The 27,424-nt window shown below is 43.0% G+C and overlaps 1 protein-coding gene and 1 long non-coding RNA gene across 5 annotated transcripts in view; one reads left to right on the top strand and one right to left on the bottom strand.

Moving 5' to 3' along the window:
* The window catches only part of LOC130362278 (uncharacterized), a 129,478-nt gene extending 111,716 nt beyond the window's left edge, over nt 1–17,762 (top strand). Inside the window, exon 4 of the long non-coding RNA XR_008891340.1 lies at nt 17,618–17,762. This is a non-coding gene — a long non-coding RNA (uncharacterized LOC130362278). The remainder of the gene's footprint in view (nt 1–17,617) is intronic.
* The window catches only part of NKAIN2 (sodium/potassium transporting ATPase interacting 2), a 948,625-nt gene that overhangs the window by 170,120 nt on the left and 751,081 nt on the right, over nt 1–27,424 (bottom strand). The window lies entirely within an intron of this gene.

Below are 27,424 nucleotides of genomic sequence, written 5' to 3'. Positions count from 1 at the left end.
TATCTGCTTTTTCCCAAAAAAATACTAATCACCTAGTGTGTACAGACAATCCATTTTCCTTTCTCATGTCATTAGATCGGCATCTTCTAGGTCATAGTCCATAGTATCAAAGTCCATCCTCAGGGGGGAGGGGCAGCATTGAGGTACACTCCTGACACAATGTCGGGCATACTACCTCTTTTTAAGTATCAGTAGAGGATGCACCCACTATGGTCCGTGAACTAGGAAATGCTGATAAAAAAAAAGTTATATGTAACTCAATCTTGTCTTCACTGTCTTTTTCTATTGCTTGAAGGTTACCTAGTCAACTGGCATATATATATATATCTATACATATATATACAAATCAACAGGCAAGTGATGCAAATGACAACCCATATAATCTGTCAAATGACTGAATAGAGGTGTTGGTTTCAGACTGTGCCTAAGAAGCTAGCATAAATCACTTACATACAGTACTTGTTAATGTTGCTTAACAACAAATTTTAACAAATTTTAAGCAGACCTAATTTTAGTATTTTCCTATTAACCATGTTCAAAAATATATACTGCAAAGTGGTGGCTTCAACTTGCTGCTCTACAGCTGTTGCAAAACTAGTTGCCAGCATGGCCTAAAATAGCTGGAGAGGTTCAAGTTGGAGACAAAATGTTTTGCCGCATTCCTATATGCATTTATCGTCCATTCTACTGTTTTTACAGATCTGTATATTTCATTCCTTTTATATTTTTAGAAAACCCTTACAATGTCAGTAGATGGAACAATATGCCAATATTTTAAAAATAAACCATAGTTTTGAAAACTGTCAATTTTTTTGACACTGTGGCCCAGATTTATCAAAAAATGTCTACGGTAGATCTATTTACCCACGTTTATTTGGGTGGTGGGTTTGACAAGCGTGCATCTTATTTATCAAGAAGGTGCGGCAGGATGATGAATTTTGCGCAGCTCTGTTGTGGTGGGAAAAGCTCTACCACATACACTTTTTCTAGACACTTGTGAGGGAGGGAAGTAGTCACTTTCCCGGGTCCTGAATTTGGCATATTAGGTGTTTCTACTTACTTTCACAGAGCTGCCTGGACATTTTTACATGCATTTTAGACACTACAATCAAATTTGATTGTGGTGTCTAAGGGGTTAAAGCTGGGCATCACCATCATAGTAGGGGAGTCATCCACAAGAGGTTAAAGGTTGAATTGTGGAAGATAGAAGTGATTCTCATGCCTACTAGTAGGTGGTGTAGCTTTGCACCTAAAAAAGTACCTTTGCGCACAAAATAGTGACTTGTCGCAAATGATAAATACGTGATCACTGCATGGTCAAAAAGAAAATGTTCTACGGGTAGGCAAAAAGAGTAAAACTGTCTATATCAAATGGCGCATAAAAGTCTCAAAATATGCTGCTTGCGTCTGAGCTGTGCCAAAACATAGACAAAAAAAATGCTCTGAAAGCAATGATAAATCTCCCCCTGTAAGCTTAGGCAATCTAAGACAATGCTTATGCAATCTGAAGAAGGGGGAGGAGACCCCCGAAATGCGTAAATTGTGTGCATATTTTTTTCTACAATAAACATTTTAAGAAGTACTCCTGGATCTCTGGAGTCCATGCTTTACCACAGAGGCAGCAGGGTCAGATCTGGAGGCTTTTTTTCCCTGTTTTCATAGAGATTTCTTTCAGCACCGGTTGCCACTGTTTCCTGCAACCCTCCAGGCACAATAGCTACTTCCAACTTAAGTACCCCTCTCTTGGATTCGGGGTGATAGGCACACTTATCACTCACATAAGGTGAGCAGCTAATCTACAGGGGACGCTATTGCTTCTGCTGTGGGAAATACTGTACACGAGGTACTGGTGCATGGTCTTTGTTTTTTACTTTTTACAGGGGACACCAACACTTTAGGGGTCCTAACATACTAAGGGAAACTACATACTGGGGGCATATACAGGCCCGTCACTACAGGACAGGCAATTCAAGCAATTGCTAGGGGCCCCGAGCTGGCCAGGGGCCCCAAACAGAGCCGCTGCTTGCACGTCCTGTAGCGATGGGGAAATTCCCCCCATCACTATTCAGGACATCCCTGTGTCCCGAAAGATGTTTTTGGGACACAGGGATAGCCCCGTTAACTCTCTGCGGCCCCGCGTTAAGTTTAAAAATGCAGGGGCTGCCAGGTGATAGTGCACGCCGGGACGTCACTGGCGTCCAGTAAGTGCGCCCATAGCAACAGAGGCGCAGAAGACCGGAGCATCGAGGAGGAGGAAGACGTGCGCTGGCCAGCTTGGTAAGTGACCAGCAGCATGTCATCTACGGTGTGCCATAGGAAAAAAAAGTTGGCACTTCTGTGGTGGGTGGTGCACGTGGAAAAAATAGGCATATAGAACAAAAAGTCCCGGCACTCACCAAGTTGCAAGCCAATTCGTGTTTATTGTATGCGGGTAAACATGTTTACCCGCATACAATAAACACGAATTGGCTTGCAACTTGGTGAGTGCCAGGACTTTTTGTTCTATATATCTACGGTGTGCCGACCACCGCTTCTCCGGTCCCGGAACTAATACTATAGCCGGACTGGAGGAGCAGTGGTTGGAGCACTGAAGTGGGGCCGTACACAGGCATACAGCCTTCAGCCATACACTGTATATGCCCCTGCCAGCCTAATGTGAGGGGAACACTGCCTGCCTAATTTTGGGTAACACTGCCTACCTAATGTGGGGGAACACTGCCAGCCTAATGTGGGGAGAACTATGCTGCACCTAATGTGGGGGAACACTGCCAGCCTAATGTGGGGAGAACTATGCTGCACCTAATGTGGGGGGGGGGGGAACTCTGTCAGCCTAATATGGTGAGAACTATGCTGCACCTAATGTGGGGGGAACACTGCCTACCTAATGTGGGGAGAACTATGCTGCACCTAATGTGGGGGAAACACTGCCTACCTAATGTGGGGAAACTCTGCTGCACCTAATGTGGGGGGAACTCTGCTACACTTAATGTGGGGGGAACTCTGCTGCACCTAATGTGGGGGGAACACTGCCAACCTAATGTGGGGGGAACTCTGCTGCATCTAATGTGGGGGGAACTCTGTTGCACCTAATGTGGGGGGAACACTGCCAACCTAATGGGGGGAGAACTATCCTGCACCTAATGTGGGGGGAACACTGCCGACCTAATGTGGGGAGAACTATGCTGCACCTAATGTGGGGGGAACACTGCCTACCTAATGTGGGGGGAACACTGCCTACCTAATGTGGGGGAACTCTGCTGCACCTAATGTGGGGGGAACTCTGCTATACCTAATGTGGGGGAACTCTGCTGCACCTAATGTGGGGGGTTACTACGTCCTGACTCCGGCCCTAGAGCGTGACGTGCGTGAACATCAAGGGGGGGGGGCTCCATGTCCATTTTGCTTGGGGCCCCCAAATTCCTTCAAATGGCCCTGGGCATACACATACAGTGTGGGGGGGGGGGCTATGGCTTAAAGGGGTATGCCTCCTCCCATAGACTTGCATTGAGGGGGCGGGGTGTAACGTCATGATGGGGCGGGGCTCTGATGCCACGAGCTCCCGGCGCCGGCTCCAGCATTCAGAACAGTTTGTTCCAAAAGCTGAGCAGTGGAGTACCCATTTATAAGGAAAGGGCTATCATTTGATGATATAAATATATATATTCACTCTAGGCTAATAAAAATAGAAGTGAAGAAAGATAGCAGCCATATAAAAGAGAAATCCCTTCTGATAATACTGGATTTGTTTGTGAGGTATACATGCCATGTGGTCTTCAATATGTAAATGGCATAAACACAATTTACTTTAATAATGTCTAACGTAATCCATTTGCCTTTTAAATATACACCTGCAATCGCACTGTGCACCTTTTCTTAGAATAAAGCCCATAATTTATCAAAGTATGCTAACAGTTTTGCAAATATTGACACATGAAAGTGACAGAACTCATCTGTCCAGATTTAACATAGAAAAGGGCCTGTGACATTTTTCTTCACCCGTAAATACACTAAGTATAGGTATGTCTGATACATGTCACTATTACAAAAAAATTTAGATTGCAACTTCACATTGCATACATGATAATAGACTCCTAGCATATCAAAAGAAAAAAACACTAACAACAAAGTATATCACCATCATCTATCCATCTATCTATGCGCTGTTTATGGGATTGCCAAAGATACCCATGTATGGTGCTACTATAGAGAATGCATGCAAAGGCAGAGATGAGGATCTGTCCTGGAGATTGTTGGGGGGGGGGGGATTTGTTTTAGTGGTCGGACCTCCTGCGATCATAAATAATCCCGCCTTGCAAATAGGACCTCCTGGGATCATAAATAATCCTGCCCTGCAAATTGTGGGTTGCAAATAAACGTTTAAGCATCTAACCTGATGTAATGAATCATCCATGTCTTACCCGAAGGGTTAATTTTCTTGAGCTTTAGTTTGGAATGGTTGCTGGCTACACCCTAGCTATCTGGGCTGGTCAGCTTACCATACTAAGATCGCACCTGTGTAGCTGGCTATTTAAAACTGCAGTGTGCTTCTAGTCCTGACCAGTGTAAGACTCTGTTAAGTAACCAACAATCTTATAGGCCCAGATTTATCAAATTGTGTGAGAAAAAAAATGGATAGATTTTTGCCACAACAACAAATCACAGCTCAGCTTTCCGTTCACCAGAGCTCGTTAGTTGAGCTGGGATTGGTTGCTTTGGGAAAATCACTCCACTTCTTGTCTCACACAGTTTGATGAAGCTGGGCCATAGTGTTTCTGACTTCAGGTTTTAATTAGAGATGAGAGAATTTTTGAAAAAATCGATTCAGCCGATTCGCAGAATTTTCCGAAAAAAATTAGTTTCGGTCCGAGTTTATTCCCGGCGAATCTCTATTAAAAATGGCTATTTCTGGTCTACAGAGAGCCTCAATAGGGGTCTAGAACACTTTGCCTTGCTGTTATACGCATAGAGTGTGTGCTGGGTTAGTAAAATAATAGTGCTATTCAGTATGACATGCAGATTGGAGGCGTTACTATTTGAATCACTGTCGCAGATCGGCACAATGACAGAGCTCGGAGGTGACATCAGTATGAGGAGACCATATAGTGGCTGAATTGCACAGCCTGGAGTTGGCAGCAGCATGAGGAGACCATAAAGTGGCTGAATGACACAGCCTGGAGTTGGCTGCAGCATGAGGGGACCATATAGTGGCTGAATGACACAGCCTGGAGGGGGCGGAAGCATGAGGAGACCATATAGTGGCAGAATGAGACAGCCTGGAGGTGGCAGCAGCTTGAGGAGAACATATGGTGGCAGAATGAAACAGCCTGGAGGTGGCAGCAGCATGACTAGAACATATGGTGGCAGAATGAGACAGCCTGGGTGAGGAGAACATATGGTGGCAGTATGAGACAGCCTGCATTTGCAGCATCAGGAGTCCTGAAAGTGACTTGCTGACATAGTGGGGCGGTGGGTGGCAATACCAGCACCCGCTGACGAAGGTGGATGGAAAAAGGAGAACTTGGCATCAGATGTGTGGCATCAGGCTGGTGGTAGGATCAGAATAGTAGCTGAGGCAGGTAGGCAGAAGAAAGCGGTCTCTTTTGTAAAAGTGTTGGTGTGCACAAGTAAGTATTGTGGATATGCATTACGTAAAATGTAACTTTTAATAATATTCTTAGGATAAAATATATGTACCCACATTTTTTTTTTGCAAATCGAACAAATGGAAAGGTGTGCAAAAAAAAAACCCATGTGCCAACTACACCACCAGGGCTCAAGTCCTGAAGGAACTCATGGGAACGGAGTTCCTGCACTTTTTCCACAGCAGGAATGCAGTTCCCATTAGCAGAAGTCCTGCAGGATCAGCCTTGATAGAGGTACTCCGCCCCTAGACATCTTATCCCCTTTCCAAAGGATAGGGGATAAGATGCCTGATCGCGGAGGTCCCGCCGCTGGGGAACCTCGCGATCTCGGCTGTGGCACCCCAGACATCTGGTGCATGGAGTGAACTTCGCTCCGTGCCGAATGACTGGCAAAGGGGGCAGAGGCTCGTGACATCATGTGGGCCCCCTGCAATCAGACATCTTATCCCCTATCCAAAGGATAAAATGTCTAGGGGCGGAGTACCCCTTTAAGTGGAAATCTTGAGTTCCCACACACTTTTTACCCCAGGACTTGACCCCTGTACATCACCAAGTATTGCTGTGATGCAAAGATCTCTAAAAGGTGGAAGGGAACAACGTATGGTTCATTGTAATCGGAGGGGGTAAAAACTTCCCCTGTAAGGCCCTACTCTCGCATTATTAATTCCCTTCTTGGCAAGTGTTACTCGCCCTAAAAAGGGTAGCCCCACACAGGAACTTCTCCCTTTTTCCACCTATAAACACTGCCATTTCCCAGGGTTTTTAGATGGAAATAGGGATTGGTTCCTGTATGGGGCTGCCCTTTTTAAGATGAGTAACACTTTCCTCAAAAAGGAGGAAGGGAACAACGTATTGTCCATTGTAGTAGGTGGGGGTAAAAAATTCCCCTGTAAGGCCCTACTCTCGCCCTCTTACTTCCCTTTTTGGCAAGTGTTACTCCCCCTAAAAAGGGAGGCCCCACACAGGAACCTCTCCCTATTTTTACCTAAAACCATGGGGGCGAGTATCACTTGCCAAGAAGGGAATTAATAATGTGAGAGTAGGGCCTTACAGGGGAAGTTTTTACCCCCACTGGTTACAATGGACATTACGTTGTTCCCTTCCACCTTTTAGAGGTCTTTGCATCACATTGATACTTGGTGGTATAGGTGGCACATAGTGATTTTTTGCACACCTTTCTTTTTATTTAGATATAAAAAAAAATTGGGGCCCATATATTTTATTCTAAGAAAAGTTACGTTTTAGCTAACGCATATCCTCAATATTTAATTGTGGTCTGATGCGGAGGAATGTCTGTAACTGTGGACCAGCACTTTTAATATTTTAAATAGTGCCCCCGCCGCACTAAACACTCGCTCTGATGGCACACTACTGGCCAGGCTGGACAGCTTTTCCAGGGCAAACTCTGCTAGTTGTGGCCACAAATCAAGTTTAGCTGCCCAGAAGTCAAGCGGATCTTCAAAGTGTTTTTGGCATGGGCATGTCAAGGTATGTCACCACCTGATGGTACTTGTCCTGCTCCAGGTCTACCTTCTGCTGATGAGTTGTTTCACTATGCTGGTGAAGAAAGCTACTCATCAGCGAATGTAGACTCAGGCTGCTGCTGATGGAGCTGGTACTGCTCCTGCCACCCCACCCCTCCCCAGCAGCCATCGCAGTGGAAGGTGAGCGCAGAGGGCCCCCCCCAAGTAAGACCTGTGAGAGGAGGGACGATGGCACAGATAGGCATTGGCCAACTGACTACGTAGGATGTCTTCCTCTCAGTGGGTGTAAAAAAGGCCCCATTTTGTGTGTCGGTAGCAGATATCCAAAAAGGTGGAGAGCCAGAAGTCGTCCCGCTGCCAAATGATGACAATTCGGCGTCACTACACAAACTATCGAGCATACATCATGCCATTTGTGCAAGTGACTCGGAGGGAATCCCTGCCTCCATCTCCACTGCATACTGCCACGTTGTGTCTGGGTCGTCTGTCTGGCCTTCCTTGTAACCCTCTAGCTCCTCTGGCTGCTCCCCCTCTAGAAAAACCGCTCATTTTATGAAACCTAAACTGTGCTCCACTGTGCCCCTACCCCTCCTCCCCCTCCAGTTCAGCCCCCACAGGGCTCATGTGGCCATGAGATGTAGGCGCAACGTCTCCAGTGCCCTGACCAGCCATCATTTCCAACGCGTGTTGTAGGAAATGAAGCAGTGGAAGGACATTGTTCATCCCATAATCCTGGTGTAAGCCTGATTAATATTGTGGCTTCCTCAAAGGGCCTGAGCAATCGGCAAGTGTCACGTATGAGCTGCCACTTGTTGACATTGAAGTTACACGGGGGAGTCTCCCTATCCACTTGGATCACCAAGAAATCGGTGATGGCTTTTCTCTGGTCGAATAGTTGGTCCAACATATGGAGGGTGGAAGTTTCTTAATCGTGAGAAATTGGGCTTAAAATGTTGGGGTCCATTTTCTCCTAAAATCCCACAGTTGCTCTTTCCCTCCGGATCCATGTTGTTAGCCTGCAGAGCACTTTATGTCAACATATTTCCATACCCGAGAGAAATTGGGCTACAAATTTTGGGGGACTTTTTCTCCTTATACCACTTTTAAAAATGAAATAAATAAAAAATGGGGCTACAAGAACATGTTAGTGTAAAAAATGCAGGTTTTGATTTTCCTCCTCCACTTTGCTGCTATTCTTGTGAAACAACAAACTTTCTGAATGCCATTTTGAATACTTTGAGGGGTGCAGTTTCTATAATTGGGTCATTTATGGGGTATTTCTTACAGAAATGCACCTCAAATCCACTTCAAACTTAACTGGTCCTTGAAAAATTAAGACTGAAATTTTCGTTAACATTTTGAAAATTGCTTCTATACTTTGAAGCACTCTAATGTCTTCAAAAAATAAAAACTTTATGATGTCAACATAAAGTAAACATATTTTTTGTGTATTAATATATAATTTATTTGGAATATCCATTTTCCTTACAAGCAGTGAGTTTCAAATTTAGAAAAATGCTAAATTTTCAACATTTTCATGAAGTTTTGGGATTTTTCACCAAGAAAGGATACAAGTAATGACAAAAGTTTACCGCTATGTTAAAGTAGAATATGTCACAAAAAACTCTCAGATTCAGAATGAAAGGTAAAAGCATCCCCGAGTTATTAATATATAAAGTGACAGTAGTTAGATTTGCAAAAAAGGCGTCCTAAAGGTGAAAATGAGCTGCGTCATTAAGGGGTTAAATATGGGAAAATTTTTTAAGCTAAAATATTAGTGTAAATGTAATTTAGCCTGAATAAGAAATAGAGAAATGTCTAACATGACTAGCAAGTTTACTGGTAAATTTACTAAACTCCATTGATAAACGCAACAAACTAGTGCAATTTTTCCTGCGCCAAAATTTCTTGAGATTTGACAAGTCAGCCCTAAACTATACATAAATATAAGAGAAATGGTCAGAAATTCGGGAGCATATATTTTCTTCCAATCATAATTCTGTAAAGAAATAGTCTAGGGGGATAAAGTTAAGTGGAAATTATGCTATTTGTTCAACTCCATTTAAAATATCTTCCAGCAAAATTGAATACAACTTCTAAAACAAAATTATCCCTCCAAGGCCACTGCAAAAGAAAAAGCGAAATTATTGACTGCTAAAGTATGATTCCCTTGTGCAAGTCAACTGAGGTTCTTAAATGCTGAAGTATTGTGATTTCTAAATTGGTCTGCAGTCATAGTACTGAACTGTGGCGCATCTGCATAAATTGCAAATCCAGAAAGCTGCAGTAACATATCAAAGCACAACATTAAGTTTAACACCCTCTTAGTTCTATAAAGGATGGGATAGATATTATGAATTGCAAGGGCTTCTCAATGTTGTAGACTTCTAGTGTGAGGACAGCCAAACTGCAATGTAGCCAAGTTTTAGAGACTACCAAGTAAATCATAAATATAAGTGAGCTTACTGGCATGTCCCAAAGATATATCGCCAATATGAATTACAAACTAAACCTATATATATTATCCAATGAAATGTAAAGTTTCTTACATAAAGTGTGAGATGTATTTATATGTGTACCTGAACAGAATTCAAAGGTTGTGTGTGTTCTTGCATTCAGCTTATTCTTGACCTCTTTTGATTAAATTTAAGAACAGAAATGCATTGCTTTTTTCAATAATTTAGTCCCCTTTCCCACTTTCGTTATGCTCCTGCAAAAACTCCCGTCATAAAGTCCATCAAACGGATGTCAAAAAATCCCATTCATGTCAATAGGATTTTTTGACCATCCTTTAGCATCAGTTATGTCCCATTCTGACTAACATCTGTTATTTTTGAAGGGGCAAATAATGGTACATGCACTAATATTTGTCCCGTCAAAAATAACGGTGGAATAACGGACGTTAAAATTTTAACATTGAAGTCTATGGGTGACGAATGTTTACTAATGACATCCGTTATTGTCCGTTCTCTTTATGTTCGGTTATGATCCGTTATTGCTACTGAGCATGCTCAGTACAGCATCACAACCAGGAAGTCACATGGAAATAAAATAAAGGACTATAATAGTGCATGCCGGGTGATAACAAATTCCACATGTCCGTTATTTTGACAGAATGTCCATCAAAATTGGTCATCAGTTATCATCCGTTGTATTCAGTTATTTCATCCATTTTTTCATGACCCATTATTGCTAAATAATGGGTGTCAGAATGCAGGAACATAACGGTAGTGTGAAAGGGGCCTAAACTGATTATTGCATTTCTGAAATACACTTATTGAAAAAATAATAATAATAATACAACAACAAGTTGGACTTGAATTTAACTTTGTATGTGAAAATGTAAGGAGGATATATGTAAATGACTACAATAATACAACAAAAGGTTAGGTTTATTGGCCTGTTGGGCCACCTCTAGCCTGGGTACAAGATAAGATATGGTTGAGCATGGTACAGTACATGTGTGGAAGGACTCCAAGCTGTCCTCTCCATAGGAAAATTGGAAGCCTTCCTGGCACCTCGGAGGATGAGGTTGTTGATTCCCTAGGCTAAGGGTATTGGCAAAGGATGCAAAATTACAAGTGTATTCTTTCAAAACAAACAACTTTATTCATAATAGTAATATAGACAAGGCGTTTTGCGAGGGGGCCCTTGCTTCAACAGGTCTTATGCAGTATAATAATAGTTAGCTGTTTATATACACTTCATAGATTTAAAAAAAAGTGTGGGAACAGACACATCACCGTGACGTAACAAGGGTGGACGGATATGATGCCCAGCATGGGATAAAAGAGTAACTTCCATTTCTGTGCAAAAAATATGTATATAAAAGAGAATGACATAAAATAAAACATTAGACATAAACTCGCATCAAAAGCAATGGGTGCAAATCTTTTATAAAAGACTGTATTGGATCATAAATGCAAAGAAAATGTAAAAGGCTGTATATTATAAATCCGGGAATTGACGCATGAATCGTTATGTAGGATAGGATCGCGCATATGTATATACACATATTTTCATATATTTACGGGTGCAGATAAAGTGTGTCCTGCTTTTATTTTTATATACTTACAGTCATGGCCGTAAATGTTGGCACCCCTGAAATGTTTATACAAAACTAAGTATTTCTCACAGAAAAGGATTGCAGTAACACATGTTTTGCTATACACATGTATATTCCCTTTGTGTGTTTGGGAACTAAACCAAAAAAGGGAGGAAAAAAAAGCAAATTGGACATAATGTCACACCAAACTCCAAAAATGGGCTGGACAATATTATTACCACCCTTAATGTAATATTTGGTTGCACACCCTTTGGAAAACCTTACTGAAATCAGTCGCTTCCTATAACCATCAATAAGCTTCTTACACCTCTCAGCCGGAATGTTGGACCTCTCTTCCTTTGCAAACTGCTCCAGGTCTCTCTTATCAGAAGAGTGCCTTTTCCCAACAGCAATTTTAAGATCTCTCCACAGGTGCTCAATGGGATTTAGATCTGGACTCATTGCTGGCCACTTCAGAACTCTCCAACGTTTTGTTGCCATCCATTTCTGGGTGCTTTTTGATGTATGTTTGGGGTCATTGTCCTGCGGGAAGATCCAAGATCTCTGAGGCAAACTCAACTTTCTGACACTGGGCTGTACATTGCGACCCAAAATCCGTTGGTAATCCTCAGATATCATGATGCCTTGCACACATTCAAGACACCCAGTGCCAGAAGCAGCAAAACAACCCAAAAATATCATTGAACCTCCACCATATTTCACTGTAGGTACTGTGTTCTTTTCTTTGTAGGCCTCATTCAGTTTTCGGTAAACAGTAGAAATATGTGCTTTACCAAAAAGCTCTATCTTGGTCTCATCTGTCCACAAGATGTTTTCCTAGAAGGATTTAGGCTTAATCAAGTTCCTTTTGGCAAAATGTAGTATTGATGCTTCCTGAGCCTGCAGGACAGCTTGAATATCTTTGGAACTTGTTTGGGGCTGCTTATCCACCATCAGGACTATCCTGCGTTGACACCTTTCATCAATTTTTCTCCTCTGTCCACACCCAGGGAGATTAGCTACAGTGCCATGGGTTGCAAACTTCTTGATAATGTTGCGCACTGTGGACAAAGGAAAATCTAGATCTCTGGAGATGGACTTGTAACCTTGAGATTGTTGATATTTTTCAACAATTTTGGTTCTCAAGACCTTAGACAGTTCTCTTCTCCTCTTTCTATTGTCCATGCTTAGTGTGGCACGCACAGAAACTTAATGCAAACACTAAGTGAACTTCTCTCCTTTCTATCTGCTTTCCGGTGTAATTTTTATATTGCCCACACCTGTTACTTGCTCCAGGTGAGTTTAAAGGAGCATCACATGCTTGAAACAATCTTATTTTTCCACAATTTTGATAGGGTGCCAATAATTTTGTCCAGCCCATTTTTGGAGTTTGTTGTGACATTATGTCCAAATTGCTTTTTTCCTCCCTTTTTTTGGTTTAGTTCCAATACACACAAAGGGAATAAACATGTGTATAGTAAAACACGTGTTACTGCAATCCTTTTCTGTGAGAAATACTTCATTTTCTAGAAAAATTTCAGGGGTGCCAACATTTATGGCCACGACTGTATATAGGGATTCTAAAGTGATGAATGAAAGTAACTCTGGTGATGGATGTCAGTGAACCATTAGTATATCTGTCATTAATCCCAGGGTCCGGAGTGGATTGTCTCCATCGATGTCCTTCCGGTTATCTGATGGTGATGCCAGCTTGAGGTGCGGGCAGGCATGGCCATGTCAAACATCTGTGGTCCTGGTTTGAGGCTGGAATGGAGACTTAGTCTGAGTGACGTAACTCATTTTTTATCCAGTGATTGGTGGACAGTTGCTGAAAGCTGATTGGCTGGAATGTGTGATTGGCCTAGCTTTTGGGCTTCATTTTGATTGGCGCAGAGAGATTCCCATACTGCTTTGGAATCTACACAGTCTTGGCCTGTAGCGGTGTACATTTTTTCGGAGGTGCACGGGAAGATGCTAAATATAGTAAGTGGGGTATGTAAGGGTTATATTTTGATGGCAAAAATGAACTGCATATTGGCATTTGATAAAAAGAATCGAAGATGCAAAATATAGTAAGATACAGGAAACAGTAAGTAAAATGCAAAATACAGTAAGTAGGGCATGCAGGGGTTATGCTTTGATCGCATTATTAAACTGCATATTGGCATTGGGTGAAAAGAATTGGAGATCCCTTTCCAGATGAAATGGAGGGATTATGGGTTGTGGTGTGTCGGATTCCTATATGGCATTCTTCCAGTGTAATTTGGTATAGGTTACTTGAATTTGGATGAACAACAAAAGTTTTAGCGGATGAGTTCAGTTGCTTCATTCAGACCACCAGGGGTTAAAGTTCCCAGCTTAAAGATCCAATACATTTCTCATTTGGTTAATTCTTCAAACCTATTGCTTGCATCCTCACTGAGCTGATATATTGGATAGACACAGAGAGGGTTTTTTATTCCAGCATACTTTTCATGGCAATGAAGGGATATGCTGATATGCTGTCGAAATATGTCATCTATGTAATAGAATGGAAGTGTGGACAACAATATGTTAGCCACAGAACACAAGAATTGCACGTAAGACTCAATAACCACTGTGCAACATAAAGAAGGGTTACCTCTTGCACAGTGTATCCCGTCATTGCCATGAAAAGCATGCCGGAATAAAAGACCCTATCTGTATCTATCCGATAGATCAGATCAGTGAGGATGCAAGCAATAGGTTTAAAGAATTAACCAAACGAGAAATGTATTGGATCTTTCAGCTGGGAACTTTAACCCTTGGCGGTCTGAATGAAGCGACTGAACTGTCCGCTAAAACTTTTGTCCTTCATCCAAATTCAACTAACCTATACCAAGTGACACTGGAAGAATGCCATATAAGAATCCTAAACACTTAAACCCATAATCCCTCCATTTCATCTGGAAAGGGATCTCCGATTCTCTTCACTAAATGCCAATATGGCAGTTCAATTATGCGATCAAAGCATAACCCCTGCATGCCCTACTTACTGTATTTTGCATTTTACTTACTGTATCTTGCATCTTACTATATTTTGCATCTCCTATTCTTTTCATTAAATGCCAATATGCAGTTCATTTATGCCACCAAAGCATAACCCTTACATGCCCGATGTACTGTATTTTGCATCTTACTTACTGTATTTTGCATTTTCCAGTGCACCTCCGTAAATGTACACCACTACGGGCCAAGACTATGTAGATTCCAAAGCAGTACGGGAATCTCTCTGTGCCAATCAAGATGAAGCCCAAAAGCTAGGCCGATCACATGCCGAACACACATTCCTGTATATCAGATTTCAGCAACTCTCCACCAATCACTGGATAAAAAAACAAGTTACGTCACTCAGACTAAGTCTCCCATCCAGCCTCGAACTGGGACCACAGATGTTTGACAAGCCATGCCAGCCTGCACCTCAAGCTGGCATCACCATCAGATAACTGTAAAGATATCGATGGAGACAATCCACTCCGGACCCTGGGATTAATGACAGTTAATATTTTACTAATGGTTCACTGACATCCATCACCATGAGTTACGCTTCATTCATCACTTTGGAATCCCTATATAAGTATTTATAAATAAAAGCAGGACACACTGTATCTGCACCCGTAAATATATGAAAATATGTGTATATAAATATGCGCGATCCTATCCTACATAACGATTCATGCGCCAATTCCCGGCTTTATGCATATATAACCTTTTACATTTTCTTTGCATTTATGATCCAATACGGTCTATTATAAAATATATGCACCCATTGCTTTTGATATGATTTTATGTCTAATGTTTTATTTTTTATGTAATTCTCTTTTATATAATTTTTTTTTGTGCGGAAATGGAAGTTACCCTTTTATCCCATGCCGGGGCATCATATCCGTCCACCCTTGTCACGTCACGGTGACATGTCTGAATTTTTTCAAATCTATGAAGACGAAGCGAGGGCCCCCTCGCGAAACGCGTTGAATATATTGCTATTACAAATAAAGTAGTGTGCTTTGAAAGAATACACTTGGAATTTTGCATCCTTTGCCAAAACCCTTTGTCTAGGGAATCAACAACCCCATCCTCTGAGGTGCCAGGAAGGTTTCCAATTTTCCTATGGAGAGGACAGCTTGGAGTCCCTCTTCACTTGTACTGTATCTGCGGACCGCAATCTTTTGATGATTGGGCATGGATGCCAGGCAACCACAAGGAGTGTTTTGAATATATACTACTCGCATATGCGATCATCAGTGTTGTGCCTGTTGCTTTTTTCTGTTTTATTCTCTACAATGGTTGGGCATGGGGCATACAGGATCCAAATGGCATCCCTGTTGCACATTTGCACACAGATGTTGTTGGGCTTGTAAATACTGTAAGCTCGATTGGTGATTGGTAATAAATCCAGTGACCGGACAGGCCAATGAAGTGTTGCCGAGACACATCTAGGAAACATTTCCTGTGTGTGGGTGAACATTATCCTGCTAAAAAATGTTTTTATTTGGAAGCCCCACCTTTAGAGACAACACATACTGCACAATGTCCTGAACATATCGCTTAGCTGTTATTGTCCCTTGTATCACTACGACTGTCACATACAATGGCTCCCCAGAACAGTGTGTCTCTCCACAGCAACAGCAGGATTGATAAACTCCCCATGAGGCCTTTTTACTCAAACATGACATTGGATCCCAAGAAGAAGTATTTTTTTTTGTCAGTGAATAGTAGATAGTTACAAAATTGGCAAGGCTGAAATAAGACATATGTCCATCCAGGTCAGCCTATTAACCTATAGTTTTGATGCAGGAAGGGGGAAAAAAAAAAACCCTATGAGGTAGAAACCAATTTCCTTCTTTACCCCAAATCTGGCAGAATGAATCCCTGGATCATTGACTCTTCTCCAGAATAGTGTTATGATGTGATAATGATAAAGCTGGTCACATACAGTTAATATAGGAGGCTGCACATGTCAGGAGTGTTGCTAGTGTCTTAAAAGATCAGGGGCCCAAGCCACAAGCCATATGTTCCACTTACACACTGTAATGGCTGAGGTGAAGTGGATGCGCTGTACCTGTGTGGATGAGGACATGGGCGTACCAGGGAGTGGAGTCTAAGGTTTCTACCCCGGATACGACTCGTCCACACAGGCGGCCGAAGTGTAACGTGGTAATGGAAGGATGAGGCAATACGTGGTCTGGGCAGGCAGGAGGTCAAGTCTTACGGCACAGTAGCAAGGTCAGGTCACAAAGCAATAGGTCAGAGGGCAGGCGGCACAGGAGCAAGGTCAAGATATGTACAAAAGGGTCAGATACACGGTAAGGCAAGACACAAATTGAATGCTTTCTCTTAGGCTGATAAGGCACAAAGATCTGGCAAGGGTCAAAAGGCAGTGCTTGTACTTATAGGGTCATGGGGCAGCAAGAACCATTTAATTGCTTTCTGTCTGTTTAAATTTCAGAGAGCTGGCATGCGCGTGCCCTAGGAGGCAGGGACGAATGCGTTGTCAAGCAGGAAGGACGCGGGGACAACGAGGGAGTTGAGGAGGGGAGGGCTGAATGCGAATCGCAGTACGGGCAGCGGAGGAGTGTGTCTGTGGCCATCATGCCAGAAGAAAAAACAGTATGGGGGGGGGGGGGGGGGCTCACCATAATATAGTGTATGAACGTGGGTGCAACTCAGTGCAATACATCTTACTATCAAAAAAAACAGCTGCTACTGAAACCAGAGTGCACTCCACTTAATTAACAACAAAGTCTTTATTAGTACAGAACAGCAGATCAAGTTACAAAATTTTTTAAAACCATTCAAAAAGGCTCCTAAAGAGCCACAACACAGCTTCAGAGCAGGGCCCTGACCCCCTGCCCCGAATGAATCACCCCATCCTCCTGAAAATCTGATATAAATAAATGGTGTCGGCTCAATGTGGCTACTCAAGATAATACAATGTAAGGGCACAAATGGCACCACAATAGAATAACATATAATAAATAGTCCTAGATAGGATACAATAATGCAGAAATATTGGCATCTAAAATGCTACCCTATAGCCCATATACAATACCACACGTGGGAAGAACTCCACACAGACCAACGACACAGATGTTGTAACAGAGGACGGGGTCACTGAATCCCACGCGTTCCGTTGCAAGCGACTTCCTCACAACTCTTAACACACACACACACATTGGCTCTGATTTATCAATATGTGTGAGAGAAAAACTGAAGTGATTTTGCCCACAACAACCAATCACAGCTTAGCTTTTACTTTATTAGAGCTTGTTAAGATAGGAAAGCTGAATTATGTGGTATAGTCACGCATAGGAACATTTGGAGGCTCTCTGTTTGGGAAGACATTGCAATATAGGTGCTCTCCCCAGTGGAGAGCGCCAAAAATGTCCTATATAATTTTTTGTGTTTCTTTTTTCTTCTCGTTTCAGATCCGTGTATGCAGAAGATTACGGCAAATTCGGAGGATTACTGCAGATGAAGTGGATTTTTTTTCCATTTTAATAAAATGGTTAACAAGGGCTGTGGGGGACTGTTTTGTAAAACAAAATATTTTTTCCAATGTGTCGTTTTTGTTTTTTTAATAGAATTTTCAAGCTTAGTAGTGATAGCTGTCTAATAGGTGGAATCAATTACTAAGCCAAGGCTTAGTTTGACGTCAAATGACAGAAATAGACGGAATCCATTACTAAGCCAGGGCTAGTTTCACGTCAAATGACGCTTTGTCAAGGCATGCCTTGACAAAGCGTCATTTGACGTGAAACTAGCGCTCGTCAGCATTCTGGTTTGACACCTCTGTGTCTTGCAATGATGCAATAAAGAAGCCTTTTACTTGCAATTTATACCTGGTGCCACGGTTTTCTTCTTTACCTGAGAATTTTCAAACACAGTGATTTTTCCGCTGAGCACGGGTTTGCTGGATTCGGTCTCTCCAAGATCCAACGTGAATGTGAGTAGTGTGGGTACAAGTCTTCCTATTGCTTGATAAAAAAAAAATGCCAAACTGAAAAACGCCAAGTGGATAAGGCATTTTGCAGTTCCCTATTGACTATTTTTTCACAAAAAAAATGACCTTGCCTCACCCTAACACAATGCCTTATTATGAATCAGTGAAACTTTCCTAAACTGCATAAAAATTCATGAGCTCCATTGAAGGACTTGCAAAGTGTTTATCCAGGTTTAGAAAAACCTGACTGCTTTCTACCAGAAACAGCACCACCCCTGTCCTCAGCTTGTGTATGATGTTACAAGTTGGTCCCATTCACTTCACTAGAACTAAGAAGCAATATCACACACAGGGTGTTGCTGTTTCTGGAAGAAAGCAGCTATTTTTTCTAATCTTGGATAGTTCCTTTAAAATAAAAATAAGTAAAAAATTAATAAATAAAAGTTTTATAAAATATCCAGGCTGTATTTTTGGGACACGTATAGACATGGTCACCGAATGAACTTGTACAAATGAAAACAATATATAGAACCAATGGCAGTGGGATTTTAGCCTTATTTTGTAACGGAATACTAAGGATATCTCCCAGATCAGAAGATACAATTTGTTTTATTGAATGAAAGCTGTTATCAGTACATTGAAGGTAACACATCTATTACAAAATCTGACATGATAAAATGACCTCACCTTAACTTGAAATGGCCAGTTCTATAGAAGATTTAATAACATCTTCCTTAGCTATCTAACAGGCACCTAATGAAATAGGCCCTTTTGGTCAGAGTGCCAAAATCAATAGCCATTATGTGAATAAAGATGTTTTCATGGAGAGTCCATATTTTATTGCTGGCAAAGTTGTAAAATAACAGGTAGAACTAAACAGCGGAAAAAGAAGAATTCTACTTTGCACTTTATAATCAAATTATTACAGCTTGGATGTGAATGCACAGTTTTTCCTCTAGTTACTGTACAATCAATACATACTGAACATAAAACTATGATTTAACTATTATATGCAGATTTTCCCAATAGGATATAAATATTCCTAATCTTGCTATCCATGTTCTGTCGGAAGGCGAGTTCTCTATGCCAGCGCTTGCCCCCTCTATAAGCACTTGCTTCCGATACCTTCTGGCACAGCGTCCCAGCGTTAGGATGGGATTCCACTGAGTTTTTTTTTTTTTTTTGTAAAAACGCAGTAAAAAACGCCAATTTTCCCGCACGGCGTCTCTTCATCGAAAAAACGCCACGTCCAGATGTTAGCTGCAAGTCAATAGTAAACTGCAAAATGCCAGATTCACTTGCCATTTTTCAGTTTGGCGTTTTTTAAATCCTTTTGCCGTTTTTCAGCAATTTCGGGCTCAGAGGCTGGATTTTCAAAACACCCGAGAAAACCTAATTTGGCGTTTTTTTGCCTGGAAATCGTAGCGTTTTCCTTCCATAGAAGTCTATGGGAGAGCAAAAACGCCAAGAAAAATGCCATGTTGGTTTTAACTTTTGCGTTTTTGCAGGTGGTTTTTATTTTTTTTTGGACTTAAGCGATCCAAAAAAGTGATGGAGATACCTTTTTTTTATTAAAATTTGAAGGGTACCTATAAAAATTAATAATTAAAAAGATACAGTAGTGATGAAAAAAATTGTATCTAACAAAATGTATCTTTTTTATTTAGAAAATTTTATTAATTTTTAAGCAGGGATCAATTTATGTGGGCAGGTAAAGCACTAAAAATGTAGCCGGCAATAATAAAAATGTAGTGTGTATGTTTGTTTTTCACATTTTTTTTTTACATTTTTTTAGGTAGTACTACTACTCCCAGCATGGAGCACACTGTTCCATGATGGGAGTAGTAGTACCTGTACTAATAGACAGATCGCCTGTTGCGATCCTTCTGTATAATTTATAGATGCAGCCAGCCGCTCTTCTATGGTCCTCTGCACTGCCGTATATATACACCTATTCATATTTCCTGCAGAGAGCTGTGATTGGCCAGATGGTTCCAGCCAATCACAGCTCTCTGTGGAAAATATGACTAGGTGTATATATACGGCAGGGCAGGGGACCATAGGAGAGCGGCCGCATCTATACATTATACCGGAGGATCACATGCTGTGATGTGTTCTTAACTACTAGTACTACTACTCCCAACATGGAGCACACTCTGTTGTACCTGCATTAATAGATCGATCGCAACAGGTGTCAGAAGTTACACTCTGCGATCTATTAATGCAGCTACTACAGCTCCCAGCATGGAGCAGAGTATGCTCCATGTTGGGAGTAGTAGTACTTGCATCTAAGGACACATCACAGCGGATGTCACTCCTGACACCCGCTGCGATCGTCCTATCTATTGCAGAGATGAAGCGGCTGTATACAGCGCTCCCCATCTCTGCTCTGTACTCCGGCCAGTGATGTGAATAGAACATCGCTGATTCACATTTCCCTCTGAGAGCTGTGATTGGCTGCAACCAACCGGCCAATCCCCACTCTGGGTGGGAAATACGAATCAGCGATGTTCTATTCACATCACTGGCCGGAGTACAGAGTAGAAATGGGGACCGCTGTATACAGCCGCTCCGCATCTCTGCTATATTATGGGTGATCGCATCGGGTGTCAGTAGTGACTCCTGGGGCGATATGTCTATTAGTACAGGTACTACTACTCCCATCATGGAACAATGTGTAAAAAAAAATTTAAAAAAAATTTAAAAAATAAAAAATAGACAAAAAAAGTTAAACACCCCCACACTATTTATTATTTATTAAAATTTAGTTAGAAAACATATACAATTAGTTAAATACATTTTTTTCATCCCTACTGCATCCTTTTTTATTTCTTTGGTACCCAACTATTTTTGTACAAAAAACGCCAAAGGGGCCAAAAAAGGCAAATTCCACACAAAAGTTAAATCGCAAGAAAAAACGCCAGAAAAGCCAAAAGCAGGGAAAAACTGTGGCAGTTTTAGGCTAGGATTCCACTTGTTTTTTTTTCTGGCAGTTTTTGGAAAACTGCCACTGCAGATTTTGAGCCAAAGTCAGAAATGTATTCAATAGGAATAGGACATATAAAGGAAGCACTTATACTTCTCCTCCCTCATGGATCCACTTCTGACTTTGGCTCAAAAACTGCAGTGGCAGTTTTCCAAAAACTGCCAGAAAAAAAAACAAGTGGAATCCTAGCCTAATGGTGATTTTTCAGACATTTTTAAGCCAAAAAAATTGCAGGGAAAAACCTCAAAAACCTCAGTGGAATTTTAGCCTAATGCTTGAGGCAGATGCCGGGAGGTACTGGGAGCGAGCGTTGACTCAACATGTCACACTCATAGAGAATAGATAGAGGGCACATGCACAGAGGACCTGTGTACCAGTCACACAGTAGTCCCAGTACTAATGTAAAGGAGATAGGCGTGGCAGATAGGGGCATAACGAACTCCTGGCCACGCCTATCCAAATGTTGTTGACTCCACAAAAAGCATGTTTAGGATAATCAAGACTATTATTAGCAGGGGCGGACACAGGAAACAGAGGGCCCCTGTGCAAAGAATATGCCTGCCCCCCCCCCCCCCCCCCCCAGGTAATATGTTTGCTAGGTAAGCAGGTAGTACGTTTTACAAGTAGTAAATTAGGTAGGTAGAACATTCTCTAAGTAGGTAGGCAAGTAGTAAGTTTGCAGTAGTAAGTAAGTAGTGAGTAAACTGGGAGTTATAGTTTTTCAACAGCTGGAGGCACCCAGGTTGGGAAACACTGGACTAAGGACCTACCTACCAAACCTGAGTGCCTCCAGCTGTTGCAAAACTATAACTCCAAGCATGCCTGGACAGCTAAAGACTGTCCAGGATTCTGCTGGGAGTTGTAGTTTTGTAACAGCTGGAGGCACCCAGGTTGGAAAACAATGGACTAAGGGCCCACCTACCAAACCTGAGTGCCTCCAGCTGTTGCAGAACTATAATTCCCAGCATGCCTGGACAGCTAAAGACTGTCAGGGGAATGCTGAAAGTTGTAGTTTTGCAACAGCTGGAAGTGCCCAGGTTGGAAAATACTGACTAAGGCAGTGTTTTCAAAACAGTGTCTCTCCAGGTGGTCCAAAACTACAACTCCCAGCATTCCCGGACAGTCTCTAGCTTGTCAGTGAGTGACTGTGTCTGTCACTCACTGACCGCTGGGGGGCTGCCACTGTGCACTGCTCATTGACTGACTACATACAGTCAGCCAATCAGTCAGACTACAGTAGCGTGCCCCGCACATACCTCCATGGCGAGCATCTGCAGGGCCTCTTTCCCCGTCTTATGCCAGCCCCCCTCGTCGGAAACAAAAAAAAGAAAAACTTTACTGACGGCACTGCTCCTGCCTGGCTTCCTCCTGCCCCGGCACCGCTCCGAGCTGTACACAGTACACAGAGTAGGCCGTGACCTTGACGACATCACTCATGGATGCCAGGCCTGTGGAGAAGATAGGACATGACCCGTTGGACATGGTGTGTATCTCTTCTTTTGTTATTTTTTGTCCGGGGGGGGGGGGGGGGGGGGAGTGGGTGCGGATACACCAGTGTTTACAGATCAGTGTGCCTCCAGCTGTTGCAAAAGGGGTACTCTGCTGCAAACTGGGGGTCCCAGTGGTCCCGCTGGGGACCTCCGCGATCTCCGGGTTTGCAGCTTCTACGACATCATGCCCCCCTTTATTCATGTCTATGGGAGGGGGCAGGACGGCTAGTACACAGCCATCACACCTCTTCCCATAGATGTGAATGGAGGGGGCATGGCAGCCAGCATTGCCAGTCATTGGGCACGGAGCAGAGTTCTCTCTATGCACCGAATGACAGGGGTGCTGCAGCGGAGATTGTAGGGGTTCGTAGGGGATCGTAGGGAACCCCTGAGATCTAAAATCTTATCCTCTATCCTTTGGATAGAGGATAAGATGTTTACAGAGGAGTACCCCTTTAAAGGACATCTGCAGCCTTACAAACACTTATCCCCTATCCTCAAGATAGTGGATAAGTGTTTGATCGCGGGGGGTCCGAGCCCCCGGCGATCTCCTGTACGGGGCCGCGGCTCTCCCGTGCAGGGGGCGTGCCAGCCGCAGCATTACGTTGCGGCCGGCACGCCTCCTCCATACATCTCTATGGGAGAGGCGGGGAGGCAGCGTTTGTGCCTCCCGGTCTCCCCCATAGAACTGTATGGGGACAGGGAGGAGACGGGGTGTCACCGTCGACCTCTAGGTCGACGCTACGTCACCATGAGCGCTCATGGCGGCGCCCCGTTAGGGAGATCGGGGGGGGGGGGGGTCCAGCGGTCGGACCCCCCGCGATCAAACACTTATCCCCTATCCTGGAAGGCATGCTGGAAGTTATAGTTTTGCAACAGCTGGAGGCACACTTATTTGTAAACACTGGTGTATCCGCCCCCACTCCCCCCCCCCCGCCCCCGGACAAAAAAATAACAAAAGAAGAGATACACACCATGTCCAATCTTCTCCACAGGCCAGGCATCCATGAGTGATGTCGTCAAGGCAGAAGTCACGGCCTACTCTGTGTACTGTGTACAGCTCGGAGCGGTGCCGGGGCGGGAGGAAGCCAGGCAGGAGCAGTGCCGTCAGTAAAGTTTTTGTTTTTTTTGTTTCCGTCGAGGGGGGCTGGCAAAAGACGGGGAAGGAGGCCCTGCAGATGCTCGCCATGGAGGTATGTGCGGGGCACGCTACTGTAGTCTGACTGATTGGCTGACTGTATGTAGTCAGTCAATGAGCATTGCACAGTGGCGGCCCCCCAGCGGTCAGTGAGTGACAGACACAGTCACTCACTGACAAGAACGAAAAGAAAAAGCACAGGGCCGGCGGGCCCCCCTGAAGTTCTAGGCCCCTTACAGGAGTAGGGGTTGTACCCCCCCTGATGGCAGACCTGGCCCTGACTGTGAGCAGTCAGCAGTGTGTGTTGTGTGAGGGGGCCCTCTGCCCTTTCAAAGGGCAGCGGGTCCCCTCACACGCTAGGGCCCCTGTGCAGCTGAACCAGCTGCACATATGGTATGGCCGCCCCTGCGGCTAGGATTCCCTTGTCTTTTTTTCCATCGTTTTTTAAACTGAAAAAACTTTCACTTTTCTTCTAAAGTTTTTTTTTTTTTTAAGGTAGTACTACTACTCCCAGAATGGAACAGGCTGTTCCATGATGGGAGTAGTAGTACCTGTACTAATAGACATATCGCCCCAGGTGTCAATCCTGACACCCGATGCGATCATCCATAATATAGCAGAGATGCAGAACGGCTCTGTACAGTGCTCGCATCTCTGCTCTGTACTCCGGCCAGTGATGTGAATAGAAATTCACATCACTCATTCATATTTTCTGCCCAGAGTGGGGATTGGCCGGATGGTGACAGGAAATATGTCAGGAAATATGAATGAGTGATGTTCTATTCACATCACTGGCCGGAGTACAGAGCAGAGATGCGGAGCGCAGGAGAAAGCTGCTCCGCATCTCTGCAATGGAAAGGACGATCACAGCGGGTGTCAGGAGTGACACTTGCTGTGATCTTTCCTTAACTGCAGGTACTACTACTCCCATCATAGAACACACTCTGCTCCATGTTGGGAGCTGTAGTACCTGCAGTTAAGGAAAGATCACAGCGGATGTCACTTTTGACACCCGCTGTGATCCTCCTGTATAATGTATAGATGTGGTTGGCAGCTCTTCTATGGTCCCCTGCACTGCTATAGCTATAGCTATATATATTGTGACGATCCGTCTTGGGGATTAGCTCTGGGATCGTCCTGGACCACGCCACAGGATGCGTTTCTTCTCAAAAAAACAGCAAACAAACGCTTATAATGCAAATCTGGCACCTTGCCAGTTTTATTAGACAGGTTGCAGGGAAAGAAATAAACAAAAAAGCAGGAACAAAAAAAATCCTAGACCGTCTGGTCACTGACTAAACAGATCAGCTTGTCCTGACTAACAACCGCTGAGTTTCCCTCAGCCGGTTAAACTTATGTCCCCTGCAACCTTCTACTCACAATTCATGGCAGTCTCTTTGAGCCTCTCATAGCTCGGGCTGTGTACTCCTCAGCAGGCTCTGTCTCTTCCCTACAGCCCACATGCTGTCTCCTAGGAAGAGCCCCCATTACACTGAGTCTTCATCTCATATACACCTCCCTTCCCTCCTGCCTCATTACTTAAGAAGCAGGTGAGAGCTTCTGCAGGGTGAGCCAAGGAAATACACCCTTTCCTTGCCACACTGCCACAATATATATATATATATATATATATATATATATATATATATATATACACCTATTCATATTTCCCACAGAGAGTTGTGATTGGCTGGAACCATCTGGCCAATCACAGCTCTCTGCGGGAAATATGAATATGTGTATATATACGTTAGTGCAGGGGACCATAGAAGGGCGGCCACCCGCATCTATACATTGTACAGGAGGGTCGCAATGGAACCTGGCGATCTGTCAATTAGTACAGGTACTACTACTCCCTCCCATCATGGAACCATGTGTTCCATGCTGGGATTAGCAGTACCACCTAAAAAAATAAAGAAAAAACACACACACACACTACAATTTTATTATTTTTGGCTATATTTTTTGTGCCGTACCTGCCCACATAAATTGATTCCTGTTTAAAAATGTATAAACATTTTGTTATAAAAAAGATGCATTTTGTTAAATACAATTTTTTTCATCACTACTGTATATTATATTATAATTTTTTAATGGTAACTTCCGAAATTTTATTAAAAAAGGTATCTCAATCACTTTTTTGGATCGCTGAAGTCCAAAAAAGAGTAAAACCCCCTGAAAAACACCAAAGTTAAAACTAACATGGCATTTTTCTTCTATGGGAGAAAAACACCACGATTTCAGGGGAAAAAACACCATAGGCTCAACATGCTGCAATTTAGAAAAAACGCAAAGGAGCTGAAAAACGCCAAAAAAGAGTGAAAAAACGCCAAACTGATTGATTTACAGCTAACATCTGGCTGCAGCGTTTTATTGGCCGAATAAACACCATGCGGAAGTGGAATTCCAGCCTTAAGCAGCCAAATGTATTGCCATTTTTTCAGTAGTCAGCATAAAATATGGCCATAGTTTTGTTTTTTGTGTGTGCTAATGTACTCCAAGAAACTGGGTAAACACCAATGCTAGCCTTCCACAGTATATAAATTATATGAAATGGTTGGAAACTTGTGACGCACAAAACCAAATGTGAAATGGAAGTCCTCTTTTCCTCAGAAAAAACTGAGATGTGGGTAAAGAAAATGCCTATAGTCTATGCTGTTTGGTACATATTTTGTCATTAAAGTGGTTGTCCAACAATGATACCTTAACCCCTTAAGGGTTTTTGCACTTTAGTTTTTTCCTCCTTACCTTTAAAAAATCATAACCCTTTAAAATTTGCACCTAAAAATCCATATGATGGCTTATTTTATGTGCCACCAATTCTACTTTGCAGTGACATTCATTTTACCCAAAAATCTTCAGTTTCTACACAGTGCATTTTTCAGTAAAAATGACACCTAATCTTTATTCTGTAGGTCCATACAATTAAAATGATACCCTACTTATATCGGTTTGATTTTTTCGTACTTCTGAAAAAAATCGTAACTACATGCAGGAAAATTTATACGTTTAAAATTCTCATCTTCTGACCCCTATAACTTTTTTATTTTTCCCCGTATGAAGCGGTATGAGGGCTCATTTTTTGCGCCGTGATTTGAAGTTTTTAGCTGTGGCTGTGGCTATGGCCCCGCGTAAAAGAACGGGAGCGGACTCGGGACGTTCAGGTACGCCCTGAGTCCTTAAGGGGTTAAAGGGGTAGTCCGGCCCTAAGACATCTTATCCCCTATCCTTTGGACCTCTGCAATCTCTCATGCAGCACCTCCTATCATCAGCCTCACGGAGCGAAAATCGCTCTGTATCTGATGACTCACGATCCCGGGGCCGGAGTATTGTGAAATCCCGGCTTCACCCTCTTGTGACATCATGTCCCGCCCCCTCAATGCAAGTCTATGGGAGGGGGTGTGGCAATAGCTGGATGCAGTTGCCAGAAACAATATCCCCCAAAGCCAATTGTGTGCAATACATGCTGGACCAAGTCCACCAGTGCATGAGCTGCTTTATTTGTCTAGTAATAGTTAGTGGCTCATATGACTTATGCTTTTATTAAGACCTTAAAGGGGTACTCTGCTGCAAACTGGGGGTCCCGGTGGTCCCGCTGGGGACCTCCGCGATCTCCGGGTTTGCAGCTTCTACGTACGTGACATCATGCCCCCCTTTATTCATGTCTATGGGAGGGGG

Source organism: Hyla sarda, chromosome 3 (assembly GCF_029499605.1).
Source record: "Hyla sarda isolate aHylSar1 chromosome 3, aHylSar1.hap1, whole genome shotgun sequence".
Taxonomy (NCBI): domain Eukaryota; kingdom Metazoa; phylum Chordata; class Amphibia; order Anura; family Hylidae; genus Hyla; species Hyla sarda.
The sequence above is the reverse complement of the archived record's forward strand: the minus strand, read 5'-3'. Positions and strand labels throughout refer to the sequence as shown.